Below are 22412 nucleotides of genomic sequence, written 5' to 3'. Positions count from 1 at the left end.
GATAGATATATAGATAAGAAAAAATACAAAAGTTTAAACTAAAGAAGCAACTTTCAGAGAGAGAGAGAGAAGGGAAGGTGAGGGAAGGAAGACAAGGGGGCGAGGGGGTTATGGCGGTGATGGTGGGGGGAGATGGTAGGCGGAGAACTCTTTACTGTTGCGTTCGAACCAATTTCTGGCTAATCAAGTTTTTGCCTCTTTGTACAAGGACAAGTGTCTTTATCTTTACAATTAGTGATTCATGATACTCTTATAAATTACGGCACTGGGTGTAATACACTCTAGCAGTGTCTCGTACTGATACGAGTGTTCATTACAGAGTTATTGCCAAAAAACGTGCTCGCACTGTCTCTGAAACCTATAGTAGTTCCTAGCCATGTAAAAATATCTAATCCTTTTGGGTCAACCCTAAGAGAGCTGTTAATCAGCTTATTGGTCTTGTGAAGCCAAGATATTCTTACCTTAGAAATTAACTATTCAAAACTGCCCAGTTTTTGCCATAAATTAAAAATTGTTCTTAAAATGATATAAAAATCCCACTAGTTTTGCAAATGTAGTACTGAATAACCTTGAGTCCCAGTTCTGCCATATCCGTAAATTATATGTATCTTGTTTTTCCCTTATGGTGCCTTATCAACAGTTGCACCTCATGCTGGGCACTGTAGGCATTACTTGAGGTTATTTGCCAAGCCTTTTCAGAACCTATTTACTCTTAATTTCCCAGTTCAGCCACTTGGGAATGACCTCGTGAGGTCCCAGTGCTTGCGGCCTTGGATGAAGTGGTTTCAATTCTACCAAGACCCTTTTCTTGTAAGAAGGCCAAGAGCAACCCATTACAGATGGCACTGGATACCCAACACTCATTCTTTACTTATAAAAACTCAATAAACTGATCATTACCTAATATTTCATTAAGAACTTCATAACTAATTGATAGTTACCAAGTAACCTATGCACGTATATTATCATAAAAGGTTAGTTTATCCAGACCTCTGAATATATGTAAGTATAGTCTAAAGGCTATGCCAAAACAAAATCAAGAAATGGCAGCCACACTGTTCGGACGTGGCGGAAGGAATATCTGATAATGAACCATATATGCTCAGACTGTGCCGTTGCACCCGGTATAACCATGAAGAAAAAAAGCCACGAAAAAGAATATTGGGTCAATGATTGGTTGTTGAAGAGAGAAAAACTCACATTTATTGCTTTTAAAGGCAATACAGGTAGCTCCCAGGGATTGCTATGATGAACGTAAGGGTGGACGAGACAACATTCAATTTCGTCGAAAGAAAGAACAGTTATAAAGGTCGCAACAAAAGGACACATGCATGACGAAATCCACAACGCCCTATGAAAGGCCAAGTGCCACATTAATCTACTTAGCGACTGACTGTTCTTATCAGATATAAAATTGAGTGTGGCCATATCGCCCAAAGCTCTTGGAAGAGTCATGCTGGAGACATGTTAAGCTATTTGGACAACTCTCTGCAAAGACTACATAATATAAAGATAAATAAAACTCATGTATATATACATTTATTTATGTATATATACATATTTGTATCTTTGATAAAAAAAATACATTAGCTTTTAGAAACTCAAAATAATTGACTCTTCTACAACTATAACAAACAGTTTGTTGTTAAAATTGGTAGGAAATTATGAAAGGAAAGTAATAATCTTTGTGTAAACCAGTCCATTACACTACACTATTTCGCAATCAGCACCAAGTACCTACATGAAAATTATAATGGTGTGAGTGAGGTTTCATTACCTCCCATTATGATTTTAGTATTGCATTGTCTCCAGTTCTCCCTTAAATCATATATCGTTTATGAACTCTTTAGCATAATTCTTATTTCGTTAAAAAATATCCCCAGTTTATTTTCTTATTTTTCTTTTGTCTACTTTGGAAAATAACTGATTAAACGTCGCCTGAAGGCAAGGCACCAATTTTTTGGTTTTTGTATTGAAAGATAGACTTGAAAAACTTTCGGTATTGCAGAAAATACAGTTACTATTAACTCAACACACACACATGCATACATACATACATACATATACACACACACACACATATATATAATATATATATCTTAATATATATATATATATATTATATATATATATATATATATATGTATATATATATATGTAAGTGTTACATAATTAAAAATATGGAATGAAAATTCCATATATTATATTATATATATATATATATATATATATATATGAGTATATAACTCATATATATATAACTAAAAACTATGATTAATAAAAACCAGTGACCCAAGAGGTCAACCAGATTGCTTGCAGGAATGTGATCAGACCAGATACGATAAGTATGCTAAGATGACGTATACAATAAAGTTGGCTAAGATGACGTGCCGTCACCTGTGGTCCTTCATTTGTTTTGAAAACATTAGTCCAAGCTTCCTGCTTGAGACAACTACCGCGACCTATAATTCAAACGGCCTACGTGATTTGTAATCTGTGTCATCTGTATGTATGTTCATATGTTCGAGCTACTGTCTGCCTCCTTTATGATTTGTAACCGAGATGGTAGTCAGAGTTGAATTAGCCATCATCATTGGCAGAAGCGATCAAGCCATCGTCATTAGAACCTGTACAAATTTCCTCTGATCTTCATCATGTAATCTCAGAGAATAGAACTATTTTTTGTACTCAGTGTTTTCTACTAGAAACCTCACATCAGAAAGAAGATATCATCATGAGTTTAACACATCGTCGTCATAACCAAAGAAGATACCGACTTCGAAAGTTATCATCAAACTCCAAGACACTCCATGAGTATGGAAGTGCATAACCAACCGACTTAACGTAAGATTATCGCAAGTCTAACATAACCTCATAGGGCGCCTTATTATACAAGGCAAACAAGCCCGTTCCCATAATATTTATTATATATATAATAATAGATATATATATATATTATTATATATTATTCATATTATATATATTATATATTATATATATATATAATATATATAATATAATATATATGTATATATATATATATATATATTTATATATTATATATTATATTTATATATATATATATATATATATATATATATATAATATATATATATATATTATATATATAATATATATATTATATATATACCAGGATCTAGAAAACGCTACGTCCTTCAGTCTCCAACATCAAAGTGGTGAATGAAAGTTTAATTTGATTTAATTTTGTTTACACTTCATCAGGATCAATTGCAATGATATAAAATTTTACAAAATTCAGTATGTAAGAAATTAGAAAAAAAATATGTATTGTTTATATATATCACGTCTAAAGGACGAAACGTCCTATGCACCACTTCCTGACTTTTAGATGCCTCTACTTCCTTATTTCTTTCCAATATGAAGTTTCATATTATTTATTATTTATCTTATTGTTCACCGTCTATGAGTAGTATGATTGTCAAATGGGATGCCGTTAGTCAGTTTGCAAGGGAAATATTGTTCACCGTCTCTTTCGTTGCATCAGGACACTTTTTATTTAGTTTCTTAAATATCGATTGATAAGCTGCATTTCTTTTGTGTTTGTCAGGATATTCTTTACTTTTTATATTCCACAGACATTGCTACGACTTATAAATCTCGAAGAACCCCGTCCAGAACTCTTTATCTACCGAAAGTCGGACATGTTGAACGATATCCTCTTCTGTGCCGTTTCTTGGTAAATGACTAAAAAACATCCCACTCGCATTCAAACTTGCTTAAACTCGCCCATTTCGATCGGGTATTACAGATCCCAACTTGACGTGAGTGGCCGGCCCTGAATTAGCTTAGGGACGTACGCCGAGACAAAAGGCTCATTCAACGCAAGGATTTAGAGGGAGTCAAGATCACCACTCTTGTTACAACTGCCTTCATTCATGTCACCTAACAAAGATGCCTTTCTTTCTCCCACATCAGCAGCTGCATGTGAACCAAGTTTGTCGTCTATGAGGCTTCACATGCACTATATATCTCAAGAGAGAGAGAGGAGAGAGAGAGACGAGGGAGGAGATAGAGAGAGAGAGAGAGAAGAAGAGAGAGAGAGAGATGTGAAGATTAAATATTTATTTTACGACAAAAGAAAGTTGTCTATATTTATGATTCCATAGCAGGATTTTCCCACGAGTTGTTGGCAGTTTACGATGGGTAATGATCACACACACCACACACACACACACACACACACACACACACTGTGTGAACTGGAAAATGTAGAAAAAAAGAAGAACTACGGAAGGACTTATTGATAGTCCCGGTTTTCCCTCACTTTCTTCTTCTTCTTCTGATCCGGATTTTGGTTGAGTTCTCCTATGGGAATAATACTAAAATTAACATCAAAATCCGCCTGTTGATAATCCTCTTTACTTCTTCGTCTTTCCATTCCTTCTGGAACAACAACAACAACATTTGTCTAATCATTGCAGGGCTGGAAGAAGAAGAAGAACAAGAAGAAGAAAAAGAAAGTAATTCCAGTCTCAAATGAAGAGATATAGATATAATAATAGGACGCCTCTATCATCATATTATTTGAGATATAGATACCAGAGAGAGAGAGAGAGAGAGAGAGAGAGAGAGAGAAGAGAGAGAGAGAGAGAAGGAATGCGAGATTTTGATTTTATTTTTTAATATGGCGGAGAATGAGACAGCGAAAAAGACTCAGAGATTGAGAGAATGAGAAGGAGAGAGAGAAGAAAAATTACAAACTATTTTTTCTCGTTTCTTTTCATTCTTTAATAACACGGAGATAATAGATGAGGACCAGAGAGAGAAGAGAGAGAGAGAGAGAGAGAGAGAGAGGGAGAGACCTTACAGACCTTACATCTTGTTCGGGTTACCCCAGGTCCCTCAGTGTGAGGCATCTCTAATGTCTACCAGAGAGTTGCTAGTACATCTTCCGGTATATTTTGCATCTTCCAATCTTGGATGGTCTGGGATGCAGCTTAGATATTTGTCGAGCTTATTCTTAAACACATACTACGCCCCACTCCTGTTTATATTCCTCAGATGAGCTGGCAACGCATTGAATGACGCTGCATTATCGATGCTGGTGCGTAGTGGATTAATGTTCTGTGTGATTTCCTTATTTTTCCTGGTATAGTTTTGGGCACTATTAATCTACCTCTGCTTACTCTTTCTGATATTTTTAGCTCCATGATGTTTTCGGCTATTCCTTCTATCTGTTTCCATGCCTGAATTATCATGTATCGTTCTCTTCTCCTTTCTAGACTATATAATTTTAAGGATTGTAGTCTTTCCCAGTAGTCAAGGTCCTTAACTTCTTCTATTCTAGCTGTAAAGGACCTTTGTACACTCTCTATTTGTGCAATATCCTTTTGATAGTGTGGGTACCATATCATATTGCAATATTCAAGTGGACTTCGAACTTATGTTTTATAAAGCATAATCATGTGTTCAGCTTTTCTTGTTTTGAAGTGCCGTAACAACATTCCCATTTTTGCTTTACATTTTGCCAATAGAATTGCTGTTTGATCATTGCATAACATGTTCCTATTCATCAGCATACCAAGGTCTTTAACTGCTTCCTTATTTGTGATTGTCTCATTATTAGGTCCCCTATATGCATATAGCTTTCCTTCTCTGTCTCCATAATTTATTGATTCAAATTTATCAGAGTTAAATACCATCCTATTTACCTCTGCCCAATCATATACTTTGTTAAGGTCTCTTTGTAGCGCGTTCCTATCTTCATCACAAGTAATTTCTCTATTTATTCTTGTGTCATCGGCGAAACTACTCACTACCTAGTCCTTAACATTATTGTCTATGTCTGCAATCATAATAACAAACAGTAATGCAGCTAACACCGTACCTTGTGGCACACCAGATATTACCTTAGCTTCATCCGATTTATCATCGTTTGCAATAACTATCTGTTATCTGTTGTGTAAACATTCTTTTAACCATCTCCCTACTTTATCCACTATATTATGTTTTATTTCAATTTTTCTTCGCTAATAATATTATGGTCTACCTTGTCAAAAGCTTTTGCAAAGTCTAGATAAACCACATCTGTTTCATTTCCGCTTTTCAAATTTTTTTATATGTTCTCACGGTGGACTAATAGTTGGGTTTGTGTACTTTTTCCGGTACGAAACCATTGTCCTATATTAAACAAATTATTTTTTATTAAATGTTTCATAATATTTTTCTTCATTACCCTTTCATACACTTTCATAATATGTGATGTTAGACTCACAGGCCTAAAATTACTTGCCTCTAGTCTTGATCCACTTTTGAAAGTAGGGATAATATATGCTAATTTGTGCTCATCATAAATCTTGCCTGTATCTACACTTTGCCTTAATAATATTGCAAGTGGCTTTGCGACAATGGCTCAACCATATTCTTTCTACTAATAACGTACCTGATAATAGAAAAATTAGAAAATACAACAGAAGGTTTTAGAAATGAAGTAATAAGGATAGTGGCACTATTATATGCAGACGACGAATTAATACTAGGACACACACTAGAAGAAATAACAAAATCAATAAAAACCCTTATGGAAATCGCAAGTGAATGTGGCCTAAACAAGGACAAGAGTAATATACTAATATACAACGACAGGTACAGTATCGAAGATGTGGAGAATATGGAGCACATAGAACAATAAAAATAGTTAAGAATATTAAATACCTAGGAGTGACAATCGCAACATGAAAGACTGCTTCAGAGAACAGATAAAAAGGGCCCAAATTAAAGCAAAGCAGATGGCAAATATGGCTAATGCAGTCATCAATAAAAGCTGTAGCAGAGTAAAAATAGGAAAATTGTACTGGAAAGGACTAGCGATGCCATCATTCATGTATGCAATGGAAGTCATGAAACTTGACAAGAAAACTATAAATGAATTTCAGAAGATAGACAATAAAGTATATAGAGCAATTTTGAAAGCGCCAAGTTACACAGCAAATTGTGCGTTAAGATCTGAAATAGGGGGCCTCTTCCTGCCACTCAAGAGATATCAAGAATAAACTATTCTACCTGAAACACGCATTGAAGAGTGGTGGAAATAGGCTCCTATATGAGATATTCATGGATCAGTAAGAAAAAAAAAGCCTGGATAATGCAAGTAAAAGAGTATATGAGAGAACTAAACATAAACTTGAGTAAAATTGAAGCAGTTAAAGACAAACAGTTAAGAGAAATAATAAACAATTGGGACAGAAAAACATGGCAGAAAGAAATGAATGAAAAGTCAACGTTAAGAATCTACAGAAAATATAAAGAAAACATAAGAGAAGAAATCTGGTATGACAACACTGCAAAACAATGCTGATCAGTAGGGCCAGATTAGGTATACTAGGATTAAATTATAGAAATAGGATAAAAGGAGAAGATACAAAATGTTTATACTGTGAGGAACAAAATGAAAATTAGAACATTTCTTACTTTACCGTCCAGCATACAATGAGATTAGAAATAGATATAGCTTTATGCAGCAACCATATCAAGAAAATAAAGAGGAATTAGTAGCAAATATACTCTTATACTGAGGGAGGAAGTGGAGAATAGGAAAGATTTTATAAAAGAAATGTGGTATTCCAGAGAGAAGAAGCTCAAACAAACACAAACAAAGGAGGAATAAAAGAAGCAAGAGAGCCGTTTCAAAGGCATATCCCACCTACTACTACTACTACTACTACTATGAAGGATATACTCGTAGCTTTATATGTGAAGTAGAAAGGGCAGTAAAATCCTGTGAATTTGATTGCAGAGGGAGTAAAGGCAACGAAGTACAAAGGTCGGTTTGTTTACATGGTGTTTTTACGCTGAAGAGGGAAGTCTGCTTTTATTTAATAAAATAAAATTAATTATGGTGCGTAGTACTACGCTGTATTCTCGTCAACACATCAGGTCGTTAATACACAACCGGACATTTCATTGAAGTTAACTTGCTTTGTTATTTGTTTATATAGGAATTTTGTCTTATAAGATTTCTCTTATACGGGTTAGGAGCGGTCCTCTTTGTGGCATGACATTCAGACATCAAAATTATCAAGTATTTTAACTATACCAAAGAGTCCAAATACTTAATCGTCACTATTATGGCTTAATTAATAAAGGTTTTGTATTTTAAATTTTTAAAAAATGGTACTGAGAAAAAAACAGACGTATCATTCTTTTTGTAATAACTTTTCACCTTTTTTTTTTGCCATGACCTATTTCTTCTTTCGAGTGAACACTTTAGCAATACTCTAGTCCTACTGAGGAAGTCTTACAGAAGTTCAAGTGAAAATGCAGTTCGTTACTATATTGCCTAATACTACTACTATTCTTCTTGTATTTCAATGCATGTTTATCTACTTATTAATGCAATTTTCTATTTTAATTAGTGGGGTCTCTTCTTTCTGTAGCTCCCAATATAGTGAACACCATATTTGTTGGAAACTTGAATTTCGAGTCAGTGGCCCCTTTAGTGGGCTTGTTCCATATGAATCGGGTTCTACATCTTCTGAATGATAATAAAAACAATAACTCTGAGCTTTCAAAAGGCAGCTACGTCTAAAATGCCCGTCATAATTTTGTTTTTCTAATCATTATTTTTAAGAGCTACATGTTGATAGTTGCTACTAAATTTCTCTTATGCGAATGGCGAATCCTTTAGAGTTTAGACCATAACTACGACGTTTAATATTTGGCCTGGTTAAAATTTTTATGTCAAGGTCTGAATGTCATATATGCCACATATGGAGCATAGAATATTAGGCCAAAAACCTGTTGCTGGGACCTATGAGGCCATTCAGCATTGAAATTGAAAATGGGAGCAGAAAGGTTTATAAGGCGTATAGTATATACCAGGAGGAAAACCTGGCTCTGCCTATTCTCTCTCAACAGATGTATTGGTTAAGCGTTCTCGTAAGAGAATCTAAAAACAGTTTCTGTCCCAATTTCACGGCAGGGATGTTTTGTTGCAGAACTTGCTTGGGTCACTGGTATTAACTGGGTATATACCGTATAGTGTCTACCTAAGCGTCAGCTAGTATTAAACATGGCGGAAGCTCAATGGGACGCCGTGTTTCGTACTATAGGCCCTCAGGGATCAAAATGTCGTTTATTGATATAAATAGAGAGATGGTTGTATATAATACTAGTGAAAAGGAATTGGAACCACAGTACTACAGTTGTTGTAGTTGATTCTTGTTGAAAATATTTATGTAACTACAGTAAGTTCACATCAACAGTGGATTTGAAAGTTTAGGCCATTCCCTTACTACGCTCCTGATTGGCTATTGATAAGCCAATCACAGGGCTGGAAACTCTCAGTCTCTCTCGAGAGCTCACATGGGTATTAACTATTTTCCACCTCTCCTGAGGTATACGTCTGTCAAGAGAGATGGAACATTCATCCTGCCTATGTGAACTCTCGAGAGAGACTGAGTTTCCAGCCCTGTGATAGGCTTATCAACAGCCAATCAGGGGCGTCTAAGGGACTGGCCTAGCAATCAAATGCACGGCTGATGTGAATCTACTATAGTTCCTAACGAATAGTGTCTGCCAACACACTTCTATTATTTCAAGTGTTATTCAGGGAATATTGGAGCACTTTACAGAAGCACGAAGACTCAGGTGTCTTGAGAGAAAGTCCACCACCTTTCTAATCAGATCAACTATGTTTATTGAAATGAAAAAACTACTTTCCTGGATGCCACATTCTGCTCACCTGGAGAGAGAGAGAGAGAGTGAAACATCGCACAGAAACTACTCGGAAAGAAATATAGTTCACATAGCACTTCAGTTCTATTAACAAATAGATACCTTTATACATACGAAACACATAAAACATATATGTGGAGGGTATAACTAGTAGTCAAAAGGTTAACCAATTGTTAAACAGGTAGCATACAGTAGTAAAACCTAAATATTGCTCTTATATTACTGTTAATTGAAGAAATGTTAACATGAACTATGGAGTTGTCCAACAGGATACAGCTTAAGAAATACAAGCACATAAAAAGCAGGCAATTTCACTTGATGTAGACACTTGAAAGGAATTCTTAGTCCAAATGCATCTTCCATTTCAATGTCTGTGGGCATTTCTTATTCTGACACTGAATCAGAGTTCCAATCCAGTTGGGCAGGTTTCTCGCAGATATATCTGTTGGTAGAATAAGGTAAAGTTTGTATCATTCTTCTTCCAGAGGAAATAATTGTTTTGAGGTAGACAACCTTCGCTGACTTCTAAACTCTTGACTGTGAAGATGATTCAGCTTCACAGAGCAAAAGGAAAATGTACTTTCAGAGCATTGTACAATAATCTTCAGAAAGTAGTCATGGAGTGGATTCACAGCACAGACAGGTAGAGCTGTACTTTTTGTCTGTTTCTAACTCTTGTTACAAGAAAATCCAACTACTTACAGGTTTTTTTAGCTTCAAAAATTTTCAAGTAATGAATCTATTCTGTTGAAATGGAATAATAATAATAATCATGATCAGCTACTGCTGCAGTGGGAGGTTGAAACTAACATATTATTTGGAAACTTGAATTTCAAATCAATGGCCACTTTCGTGTACTTGTTCAGTATGAATAGATTTCATCCAATGAAATAATAATGAATTCCTTACCTGAACTCATTGGCACAAATGTGATCATTGAGGCGATCGTCTTTGGATCGATAGAAATGGACACAGTGTTCTCGTGAACCGTGGTTGTTGGGCTCGCCTTCAGCCCACCTGGAGGGAGAAAGATAATCAATATTGAGAAACACTACTTCAATTGTCATTTACGAATGGTAACACTAGAAGAGTTCTAGTACTAAAATGCTACCAGTGTCCTCCACCACTTGTGCCTAGTCCTGAGGGTAGGAATTATAATATCCTGTCCAAGGAATGAAGAGTATAAGATTAAGGAGAATTAAGAGTCCCATCTGAAAGCCCAATACTTTTTTGAAATCTGTTTCATCAGTAATGCTTAATAACTATTGAATGGATTGATCTTCTAGCAAAAGTTCAGAACAGAGGCCTACCTGTGGTCGGAGTCTCAAGTATTGGGGTACTGCCTGTAATATACATTACGTGATACTGTGGAGAGTGATAAATGGTCCTCTGTCTAACTCTGGTTATCATTTCTCAGTAGTCGAAGTGTGATCCAGTGAGTCTGTGACCCTATTGCACGATATAATTCGAATTATGCTTCTTCCTCTCAGTTTTCTTGAAGAAACCTAACGCTCTTTTCTGATCTAGGTAGTACATCATGAATCACGAATTCCTATTACTTCAACTTCAGCTCTTACCATGATTCAACGATTTGGTGGATGGTGCCATCTGCAACCCATCTGTAGGTCCCTTCTTCCTGCAGGTCATTCAGTCCTACATAGGTGCTGTGACCTTTTGCAAGATCTGCAAAGAGAAGAACTGATTAGATTGAAAGGGAAAGTATGGTTCTCCATGTTCGTCTCATGGGTGATTCCTGAAAACAGAAGATAATTCAGCTGTCAAAAAATTCTATGGAAATAGGTGATTTATAATTTGTTTGAAGCTTATGATATATATAATCTAGCTTTGCTCCTGTGTAACTCATTTGAAAGATTCTTTGTTTGGGGTACCAGCTGGTACCAGTAAAGGAAAAGACAGCCTTTATATGGTATCTAAGGGCCCCTCAGTGCTTACAGGTATATAGTACCAGCAACTTCCTTATAAAGTGTTTTGTGTTCAGTAATATTAAATGCACTAAAGATCAAATAGTATTTAAACTCACAGTCACTTGTACTCACCACGGAGGAAGTTGTACTCCTCATCACGAGTGATTGTGACCAAGTCGGAATCCAAGGCTAAGCATTTCTACGGCTCTGTTCCCAGGTGCTGGTGTCTTTGCCAAGGAAGTAACAGGAGGATCTCAGCTTCACCCAACCGTTTTCACAGTAAAGATGATCTGGAAGTCAAAGTAAGATGTTTCTTAGCAGCATTGAATGTCATGTCAGTTTTTTAAGCTGGTTTATCTCTGGTTTAGTTCCTCATTGGGCAATGCCAAGTGCCACCCATTTGGTCTCTTGCATGGCTCACTGTAGGTGGTTCTAAAGTTGCCTATCAATTCCAGCACAAGGTCTGCTTTCACCATCAAAACTTTAATCACTTTCATCCGTCGATATTCTACTCTGTAGCTTCTCTGCTTTTTTCCTTGACTGCTTCGGTAATGGTCTCATAACCATCTTTACAATACTTGCATTGTTCTCCTATTAAACCTTCTAAAATCTATCTTGTCCTTTTCTAAGTGAAAATAGCCCTAAATAATTCTTTTAAACTCCTACAGAATCACTTCTTCCCTCATACTAAGGAACCATTTCTTCCTAGACCCATTCCCTTGGAATCTTTCCAAAGTCCAGACTCACCTTACACACCCTGGCCAAACACTCGATTAAGCTGCCACCATCATAGCTCATTATCTCACTCAATTTCCCCTCTTCACATCTTGAGCGTCAATTCGACAGGCTTTCTCGTGTCAGCCATATTGCCTCCTCCTGTGCTCTGCGTTCAGCCATTCAAATGACCGACTCCATCTTGAGAGGACACCAGCTGTTTGAGAGTTCCTTCGTTGTCAGCTTTTCTCGCGAAGCTCTATTTGTTCACTCTATTCCTCTATGGAGTGTACTGGGTTAAATTCACACCTATGTATTCATTTTCTCTCTCTCTCTCTCTCTCTCTCTCTCTCTCTCTCTCTCTCTCTCTCTCTCTGCCTCTTGCTTATCTGTCGCATATCACACCTCATCTATCTTCCATCACGTTATATAGTATCCATATATATATATTATATATGATATCTATATATTATAACAAACGTTGATTAATCACCTATGGCCAATAAGTTGAACATTTTCCCGATTCCTGCTGTGACGTCCTCCGAAAGCTTTCCGATTCCTGAGGTGACGTTCTCCGAAAGCTCTGAAAATAAAAACGGAAACTATGGTTTGAAATATGTTTTTTTTGTTAACCTGTGGTTTTGTGGCCACAGTGGACATTATAATTCTAAAGAGTCAATATGACTTTACAGTGCATAATACTGTAATGTTCTTTTTTAGCACAAAAATACGAATAAATGCAGCAATTCACACGATTCACAACAATCTCTTTCCCTCCTCCTCACCTTGTACCACGTGAGTGAGGTCTTCGATGGAGCCTTGAATTCTGCCTGAGCTGAATATTATCCAATTGCTGCGAGTGGCAGCGACCAGCCATTGGAGGAGGAGAAAAATGGTCGCAAGCAGACGCAAGCAAGAAGCACGGCCGTGCTCGAACACTGCATCTCTGTATGTAGAGTATGAGATGTGAGCTTAGTAGTACTTCTTGCTCTAATGGCGTTCGTCCTCTCTCTGAAGTCTGAATTCCCAGAGAGATGATCAGGAGGGCGTGCGTTGCTTGACATGCATCAGCCGCTACGCCCACCCCCAACCCCGCCCCCACTCGTCTATACAAAATAAAGTCCTGCTTAAAGGGTATATCCTCCTAGGATCCCTAGGTGGGACACATCGTGTTGCAAAAAGTAATAAAAAAAGAAACAGAAAATGTGAGAATGTGAGAACTTTATTGTGCAAGTTTCATAATGAGCTAGTCTTAACTTCATTCTGTGTGTGTGTGTGTGTGTGTGTGTGTGTGTGTGTGTGTGTGTGTGTAGCAGTATATTTTCAGATAAACCTTCGCCATATTCACGTATGTGAATAATACCAAATGGTTAAAATGCCCTGCTTAAGAAGTAGCTACGTTGTCCGAGAGAGAGAGAGAGAGAGAGAGAGAGAGAGAGAGAGAGAGAGAGAGAGAGAGAGAATCCCTGTACTAGAGATCGTTCTTCTTCTTGGGTTTCCCAACCAGAGGATGGTGTCAGTGTTTTTAACGAGTATAGCATACTTTACTGTTGCTGTGTGCCATTTTTTTCAGCAGTCAGTAACACTTGTCCTAATATTATGCTTGCATTTGTAAATGCGCGCTTTCTTCTGACTTTATCCACCAGACCTTACAATTTGGATGTTTTAAAAATTGCCGCCGTCTTCAATCTGCTACGTTATGCGTTCAGTCATTTAGCCATAACTTCACTCAGTCTTCCTATTTTTCTGGAAGTTACTTTTATTTAACTCAGAATTAAATTCTCACTAATACTCTTGTTATAACTCGTACATTTGCTTTCTCGGTCAAATTTTACGATTTTATAAAAAAAAAAAATGTGATTTTTAACCAAATTTTTCGAAGTTATTCCAGGAAGTTTAACCTAGAGGTATTTAAAATATATCTCTAACGATATTACAAAGAGTTTCCTTTTTGACAGAGGAGGTATTCTACTCTCATAGTCATACGCTCTTATTTTCAGGATTTTAAGGAAAATGGATATCTTGAGAACCTTCCGTGGAGTGATCTACGTATTGTGTTGTCCTTTAATACATTACTTTGTTTTTTGGCTATCTATTGATAGCCACTAACGTCCTTTTGTCCATGGAAATACCTTCAGTCAGTGAGCAGGCATTACTATATGACTGAAGCACTGAAGAACAGGAGCAGGTTTTACTGTACATTCACAGTGTCTTCTTAATGATTCTGTCTAGCTTTCTTTTAAACTCTTCCACACTGTTGCTGTTTACAACTTCTGGTGGCAGTTTATTCCACGTGTCACATAGCTTGTATGTAAAGAAGTTCCCACATTGGGATGTGTTGTATCTCTTCAGTTCTAGTTTCCATCCATTATTTCTTGTCTGGTTTTCGTTTAACGTAAATAGGTTACTGTCTACAGATCAAAGCAGTTAAGTCGATTCGTTCGAACGATATATTTCGGGAATTCTCTCCTCTCCTGGGAAGAGAAAGTGGAGAGTTGCAGATGAACTGTTTTCCGTGCAGTGTGGAAGCGTTTGACTGCAGTATGCATCCGTGCATTGCAAAGAGCGCGGCGGGAAATGCATCAGAGATATGAAATATCCCGGATGGGGAAACAGACAATTGTCTCCGGGACATAGAGCAAATTACCAAGCATCTATTTGGAGAAGATGGAGATGAGGAAATTGTTACTGATGTCCCGCAAACGTGTGAGATCATGCATCCACAATGTATTAATTACCCTGTAAGCACAACAGCCTGTACACTGCAGGACTGTGACAATAGAAAGAGGATGACGAGTTAGAAGTGGCCCTATGGAGTTCTGCCCATTATGTTTAATGCCATTTTGAACGCTTTCCAATACATACATTGCGTTGAAGTGGCATGTTGAGTGGTCAGTGCATTGGGTTTGCTGTCATGATTTTTATCGGTTTTCAGGATAAACTTCAACCATTTGGGTGCTGCGTGATTCTAAAAATGAAAAATAGAGCATCTCCGTGGACCTACTCGTACGTTGTTACTGAGGGAAGGTTTCAACTTTAAATTGCTAAGACTTTCCATTAATTGCAGCCCCACGGCGTCCACTCGACTAGAGAAAGGAAACCGAGTCTAAGCAAGGAAGGTTGTCGCCTTTTCCTTTATGTTCCCGTATATATGGCACTGAATGGTGGTGTTGCTAAAAGCCCGTTTGTCCTAACAGATCTTCATAGGTGTCCAAACCATCGCACACGTGCTTGCATGGCGTTTTGTGTTCGAGTTTTTCCTGTCAAGAATAGATTGATAAAACTTTTAAGAGAGCTTTAATCCCCATTTTAACGTCAGGGGTGCGTTCAAACCTAAGAAGGAGTACACCATTAGGAGCTCGTTTAAATGCAAAGACATCATGGCTCCCGAACTAGTCTCATGTTGATTGTTGTGACGACGTACATGGGGAAAAGAATGCTGCATTTTTAGTGAGTGTGTTAAAGTCTTCTAGAGTAGGTACTTGTTTCTTCTAATATTGCTTTATTTCGTTTTTTATGTTTGTACATGATACTTTTTTTGTATATATAACCTTTTGGGTAACATTACTGTATTCCAGTGATTTTTTGTGGTTTTTCAATCTTCCTTTCTGTTCTTTTTTGTTGCCAGACCTGATTGCATATATATATATTATATATATATATATAATATATATATATATATATATATCATATATATAGTATATATTAATTAGACACAGAATATTATAAACTGGAGGCTCAATAAATTATACAACACATACATTAAGAAGAACCAAAAACAAAAATCCGACTCGAGCCAGATAGTACTACTACAACTGTACTTACTACAGAGGTGTGTCAGTTCAACTTGTGCGCTATAACTGCTTAATCAATAACGACTCAAAGACGAGCAGAGAAGTCAGGATAATTTAGTACAGGTTTTACACATTTTTGTGCGATTTCTGATATGAGAAAATTCGGGATTGGACGAATGACAGGTAGAAATTGAATCGAGTTGAAGATGATCAAAACAAATACAATAGAAGTTCGAACGTAGACCTGGGAAAGGAAATTTTTTTTTATTTTTTTTAATTTTAACGGTAGCTTTCAAAATGTCACCATGTCGAAACACTATAACATCCAAAAATGGCAATCAATCATTTTCCTCTCGTCTCTTTCCCCCCTCTCTCGCTTCTTCCTCAGCCAGCGCCCTCTCTCGCTCTCTCGCTCCTCTCTTATCTTCTTCTCCTCTCTCTCTCTCTCTCATGTAAACTTGATATTAGGATGTAATTTATCAGCGGACGAGAAGAATTGGTTGGTCAGTTTGGAGAGCCGATCTAAAGAGAACAAAAATTACAGGGCGTCCATAAAGTTCCCAGTACCATTCCAAGCATACATACTTGTAATGCAACTGGGACTTTATGGACACCCTTTACATGAGACAAAGGGTGGATCCAGTAGCCATATACCGTCAACCTGTTCATGCAAATGATCATTAAAAATAGAGGTAGTGTCCAGCACTGTTATAACTGCAACAATGTCTTAAAATGGCAACGATCATAGAATCATTGCCAAATGTTACCACGACCCACAGCTTAACAAAAACATATTTGGCAACTAGATTCTTTTTTTCAAGGCAGCTGGTTGCTTCAGAGAAAGTCACCCCAGGACACATGAAAATATTCAACTGGGCTGTGGTTTTTGTCAGACACAAGGACAAGACAATTAAAGGATAATATAGAGTGACAGCTATTCAGAACTTTGGTAAACAAAAACTTACTCACAATACATATTAAACACACATACTATACAACGAAGATATCTCTAAGGCAACTAATTTGTATTTAAGTCTGTAATTATATCTTTGAGGTCATTCTTAAACATGTTACAAATACAAGGGTCTAAATTAAACAGGCCACGACTAATATTAAAATTACAATGCGAAGGAAGTTGTATTATAGCAGATTCGAAAAGATTTCGTGATGAGACATCTTTTGACATTGCAATTACTTAAAACGATTAGTCCAATTTATTCGGTGGTTGTTTCCACTTAAATGAATGAATATTGCATTAGATGTTTGCCCAGTTTTTACAGAATATTTATGCTGGCTTAATTTTACTTCTAAGTCCTTGCTCGACTGTCTGAGATAAAAAGAGGGCCAGTTCATACATGGAATTTTAAATATTATGTTGTTGCTTTCCTAGGGGCCATTTTTTATGAACATTCCTTTTAGTGTGTTATCATAGGAAAAAACAAGGTTGACGGTAAAGGCTTTTAACAATGATTTAATGGTTTCAAATCCGTTAAAATAAGGCAAACTAAGAATGTTCATAGAATTTTCTTTCTCCGTGTTACTTACACTATAAAACTTTTTGTGGTTTTTTTATAACAAATATCTAATATATGTGAAGGATAACATAAATCTTTCCCTATTTTTCTAATGTATTCAATTTCTTGATCCAAATATTGGGGACTGACAATGCGCAATACTCGTAAAAACATATGTTGACCTGCACCTCTGTATATGAGGTTCATCCTTCGAAGTCGTCTGCCTTGTATTAATATGACAGCTTCAAGAAAGGTTTAATAATATGCAACTCGCATCTAGTTGTAGTTACTGAAAAACGATACTTCTTCAGTGCCAACAATAACTATTGGCCATGGCATGAACAACTGCTAAAAGAATTCTTTGCAATTGGTTGGCCTGTCTTATAAGACCCCTAGGGTGGGTGGGGGGGGGGGGGTGGCTAAGCTTCAGCCGACATCTCTACAGATTGTCATTTGCTTTTCAACAGCAAAATGAAATCCACCTGAGGTAGCACTCATTTTTGGCCTACAACCAACTTATGGATATATGGGCATGTTACACACTTAGTGATGTTTACACAAATGTTTGTTTTCTTACCCCATTACCTTTTTTGGCATGTCACTAATTGTATATATATATATATATATAGTATATATATATATATAGATAGGGTATATATATATGATATATTTATATATATATATATATTGTGAGCTACTATACTACTCTGCAAACCTCTATTTTCTAGAAAGCAGATAAATAGAATGTTTTTGTCTTAATAAATAAAGATGATTATGTAAATAAAATGTTAGTTTTGTTGAGTGACCAAGAACCTTACACAGTACTTAACCATAATCCATTAGAGAAGGTTAATAGTAGTTTCAATAAAAAAACTTAAAACATTGTTAAGGGGAAAAGATTATTTAATTAAGAAATTTTGTATTGTATGTGCATCCTTGCCCTATCTTTATGGACTTATTAAAACTCCCAAACAAAATAATCCTGTACGACCTATTATTAGTTCTGTAGAGTCATCAATTTATAATTTGTCAAAGTGGCTTGTCAGTGAATTGTCATCTCTTATGGGAAAACTTTCAGGATTTTCAGTAACAAATAATGTGGATTTTGTAAACCGTCTCAGAAGCTGTAACATTAATTACGAATTTAAAATGATTAGCTTTGATGTAGTTTCCCTTTTCAATAAAGTTCCAGTTGACGACCTGATAACATTTTTAGCTGATGAGTTGGATAAATGCGAATCTTCTCTGCAAACTGACACCATTTTAGAGTTACTAAAACTGTGTATTAAGGAATGTAAATTTACTTTCAATGGTAAATTCTATGAGCAGCGGTTTGGTATGACTATGGGGAACCCTTTATCGCCCCTTTTAAGCAACATTTACATGAAAGTTTTTGAAAAGAAACTTCTATCGAATATTTTACCTGCGAATTCTTTGGTTTAGGTATGTCGATGACATATTTTGTGTATAGCCTTTGTGTGAGGATGAGAACCGATTTTTAATTAGATTAAATGTACTAGTTCCCTCTATAAAGTTCACACTTGAGGAGGAAAAAGATTCTGTTTTGCCATTTTTAGATGTAAGTGTTCATAGACAGGGTAACAGATTTAAATTTTCGGTTTTTAGGAAACCTACAAATGTATGTTCTTACATTCACTTTTACTCCAGTCACCATTTGAAAGTTAAACTCTCTGTATTCTCTTCCATGTTTTTAAGAGCTTTAAGAATTTGTTGTCCTGAATTTTTAGAAGACGAGATTTCCAAGATTTATGGTATTGCTTTTAAATTGAAGTATCCGGCATTTTTAGTTGATATTGCTTTAAGAAAAGCTAAGAAACATTTTATGCAGTGGGACAATGTACAGGCTTTTGACCCTAGTAATTTGCTCGTTTTACCTTTTGACAACAGGTTTCTTCTTTGCCAAAAAATGTTTAAAGTTTTAAATGTTAATGTTTTTTTTTAGTAACACACATTTGCTTCTTGACTAGGCTGTTTGGTTGTTCTGTATTTTACTTTTATGTTTTTATGTTTACCTTTGATATTTCGAAGCTATTTTTCATTCTTTTATATATTATACCCTGATGAGGTGTATCAAGAATACACGAAAGCGCTAGGGTACGGTCTGTTTACATTTTTCCTCCTAGCTCTTGAGATACAATCTTCACGTGGGTTACTTGTTATCGTATAACATTATCGTATCAGGCGATCTTTTACCATATTTGCTACCTTCAAGATCCTACACCCTTCACTGGAGCCCTTCGTTGCTGATTTTTCCTCCTCCCTCATCAGAGCCCTCAAGCTAAAATTACAACTTAATTTTCTATGTATGTATCTGAGTAAGCATGTTATGCCAAAATCGTTTTTGTCCCAGAAACATCGCGGCCTATCCAGTAAACCATTCGAAGAATATGAACGTCTTATACTACAAAAGTACATAGAAATAACGAAACTGGATGTGGAACAAGCTTTCAGAATCCTGAGGTCAAATAGATATACGAAACTGGGCGTGGAACCAGCTTTTCAGAATCCTGAGGTGTCAAATACGATATAGTTTTAATCATGCAATCCCCTTGGAATGGAAGACTCGATTGGGCGATTATTGTTATCATAAGTTACGAAGCCAGTGCCGACGTTCTGAAGAATAAACTCGATCGTAAACGCTTAACACAGCTCAATCAGAAAACATCGTTTTGGACTAAAGATTCAATCCTCAGTTTGTATGTAATTTATCGGATAAAGTGTTAGATGATATAACAAGAGCGGCTCTCGGTTATGGTATCAACTTCAGTGTTTGTGACGAGAAACGTGGACTGGGGGTAGGAATAGCTAAATCATTTTGTAATAGAAAAATTTGGATCGTTGTCTATTGCAGATTTCAACATCTGTGAAGGGTATTGTTTATGGTGCATGTTCTAATAACCATTTACATTAGGTCCACTACCACACACACACACACACACACACACACACACACACACACACACACACAGAGAGAGAGAGAGAGAGAGAGAGAGAGAGAGAGAGAGAGAGAGAAATGAGCGGATCGATGCATAAATAAATCAGTCAACTGGCAGCTAACAACCGACTTCGTTAGATATATACAACAATCTATATTATTAGATAGATAGACAGATAGATAGATATATAGATAAGAAAAAATACAAAAGTTTTAAACTGAAGCAACTTTCAGAGAGAAAGAAGGGAAGGTGAGTGAAGGACAGGGGAGGAGGGGGGGTGTGGCGGTGATGGTGAGAGGGTAGGCGGGGAGAACTCTTTACTGTTGTGTTCGATCCAATTTCTGGCTAATCAGTTTTTGCCTCTTTGTACAAGGGACAAGTCTTTATTCTTTACAATTAGTGATTCATGATACTCTTATAAATTACGGCACTGGGTGTAATACACTCTAGCAAAGTCTCGTACTGATACGAGTGTTCATTACAGAGTCATTGCCAAAAAACGTACTTGCACTGTCTCTGAAACCCATAGCAGTTCCTAGCCACGTAAAAAATATCTAATCCTTTTGGGTCAACCAGCAGGAGAGCTGTTAATTCAGCTTATTTTTGATCTAGTTTTGGTCAAATTAGATACTGAATAACCTTGCCGTCCCATTTTCTGCTATATATCCAAAATAAACTTATATGTATCTTGTTTCCCTTATAGGTACCATGTCAACAGTGCCCCTCATGCTGGGCACTGTAGGCATTACTTGAGGTTATGCCACGCCTTTTCAGACCTATTTACTCTTAATTTCCAGTTCAGCACTGAATGACCTCGTAGGTCCCAGTGCTTGGCCTTTGGTTATGAAGGTTTCCAATTCTAACCAAGACCATTTCTTGTAAGGCCAAGGGCAACCATATAGATGGCACTGGAGGGTACCCAACACTCATTTTACTTTTAAAACAATAACTGATCATTACCAATATTCATTAAAAACTTCTATAACTGATTATAGTTACCAAGTAACCTATGTACGTATATTATTATAAAAGGTTAGTTTATCCAGACCTCTGAATATATGTAAGTATAGTCTAAAGGACTATGCCAAAACAAAATCAAGAAATGGCACGCCGACACTGTTCGGACGTGGCGGAAGGAATATCTGATAATGAACCATTATAGCTCAGACTGTGCCGTTGCACCCAGTATAACCATGAAGAAAAAAAAAGCCACGAAAAAGAATAGTGGGTCAATGATTGGTTGTTGAAGAGAAGAGAAAAAAAACTCACATTATTGCTTTTAAAGGCAATACAGGTAGCTCCAGGGATTGCTATGATAACATAAGGGTGGGGGGACAAGGCAACATTCAATTTCGTAGAAAGATTATAACGGTCGTGCAAAAGGACACATGCATGGACGAAATCCACAAACGCCCTATGAAAGGCCAAGTGCCACATTACGCCTACTTAGCGACTGACTGTTCTTATCAGATATAAAATTGAGTGTGGCCATATCGCCCAAAGCTCTTGGAAGAGTCATGCTGGAGACAAGTTAAGCTATTTGGAACAACACTCTGCAAAGACTTCATAAATATAAAGATAAATAAAACTATGTATATATACATATTTGTATCTTTGATAAAAAAATTTTTACACTAGCTTTTTAAAAACTCAAATAATTAACATCTTCTACAACTATAACAAACAGTTTGTTGTGTATAAAATTAGTGTAGGAAATTATGAAAGGGAAAGGTAATAAATCTTTGTGTAACACGTCATTGCGCTACACTATTTTGCAATCAGCACCAAGTA

General features: G+C 36.4%; 2 protein-coding genes and 1 pseudogene across 3 annotated transcripts in view; 2 read left to right on the top strand and 1 right to left on the bottom strand.

Annotated features, from left to right (window-relative positions):
* Positions 1-22412, top strand: part of LOC135201075 (CD209 antigen-like) — a 74942-nt gene that overhangs the window by 38967 nt on the left and 13563 nt on the right.
* Positions 1-22412, top strand: part of LOC135201069 (C-type lectin domain family 4 member E-like) — a 43525-nt gene that overhangs the window by 8551 nt on the left and 12562 nt on the right. The window lies entirely within an intron of this gene.
* On the bottom strand, positions 9653-13447 carry LOC135201068 (C-type lectin domain family 4 member G-like; annotated as a pseudogene). Its single transcript, XR_010311442.1, has 6 exons — positions 13142-13447; positions 12850-12939; positions 11775-11932; positions 11295-11400; positions 10627-10734; positions 9653-10159 (listed from the first exon to the last, which is right to left on the bottom strand). The product of XR_010311442.1 is annotated as a C-type lectin domain family 4 member G-like (transcript).

Source organism: Macrobrachium nipponense, chromosome 27 (assembly GCF_015104395.2).
Source record: "Macrobrachium nipponense isolate FS-2020 chromosome 27, ASM1510439v2, whole genome shotgun sequence".
Lineage (NCBI taxonomy): Eukaryota > Metazoa > Arthropoda > Malacostraca > Decapoda > Palaemonidae > Macrobrachium > Macrobrachium nipponense.
This window is presented reverse-complemented; position numbering and strand designations above follow the sequence as displayed.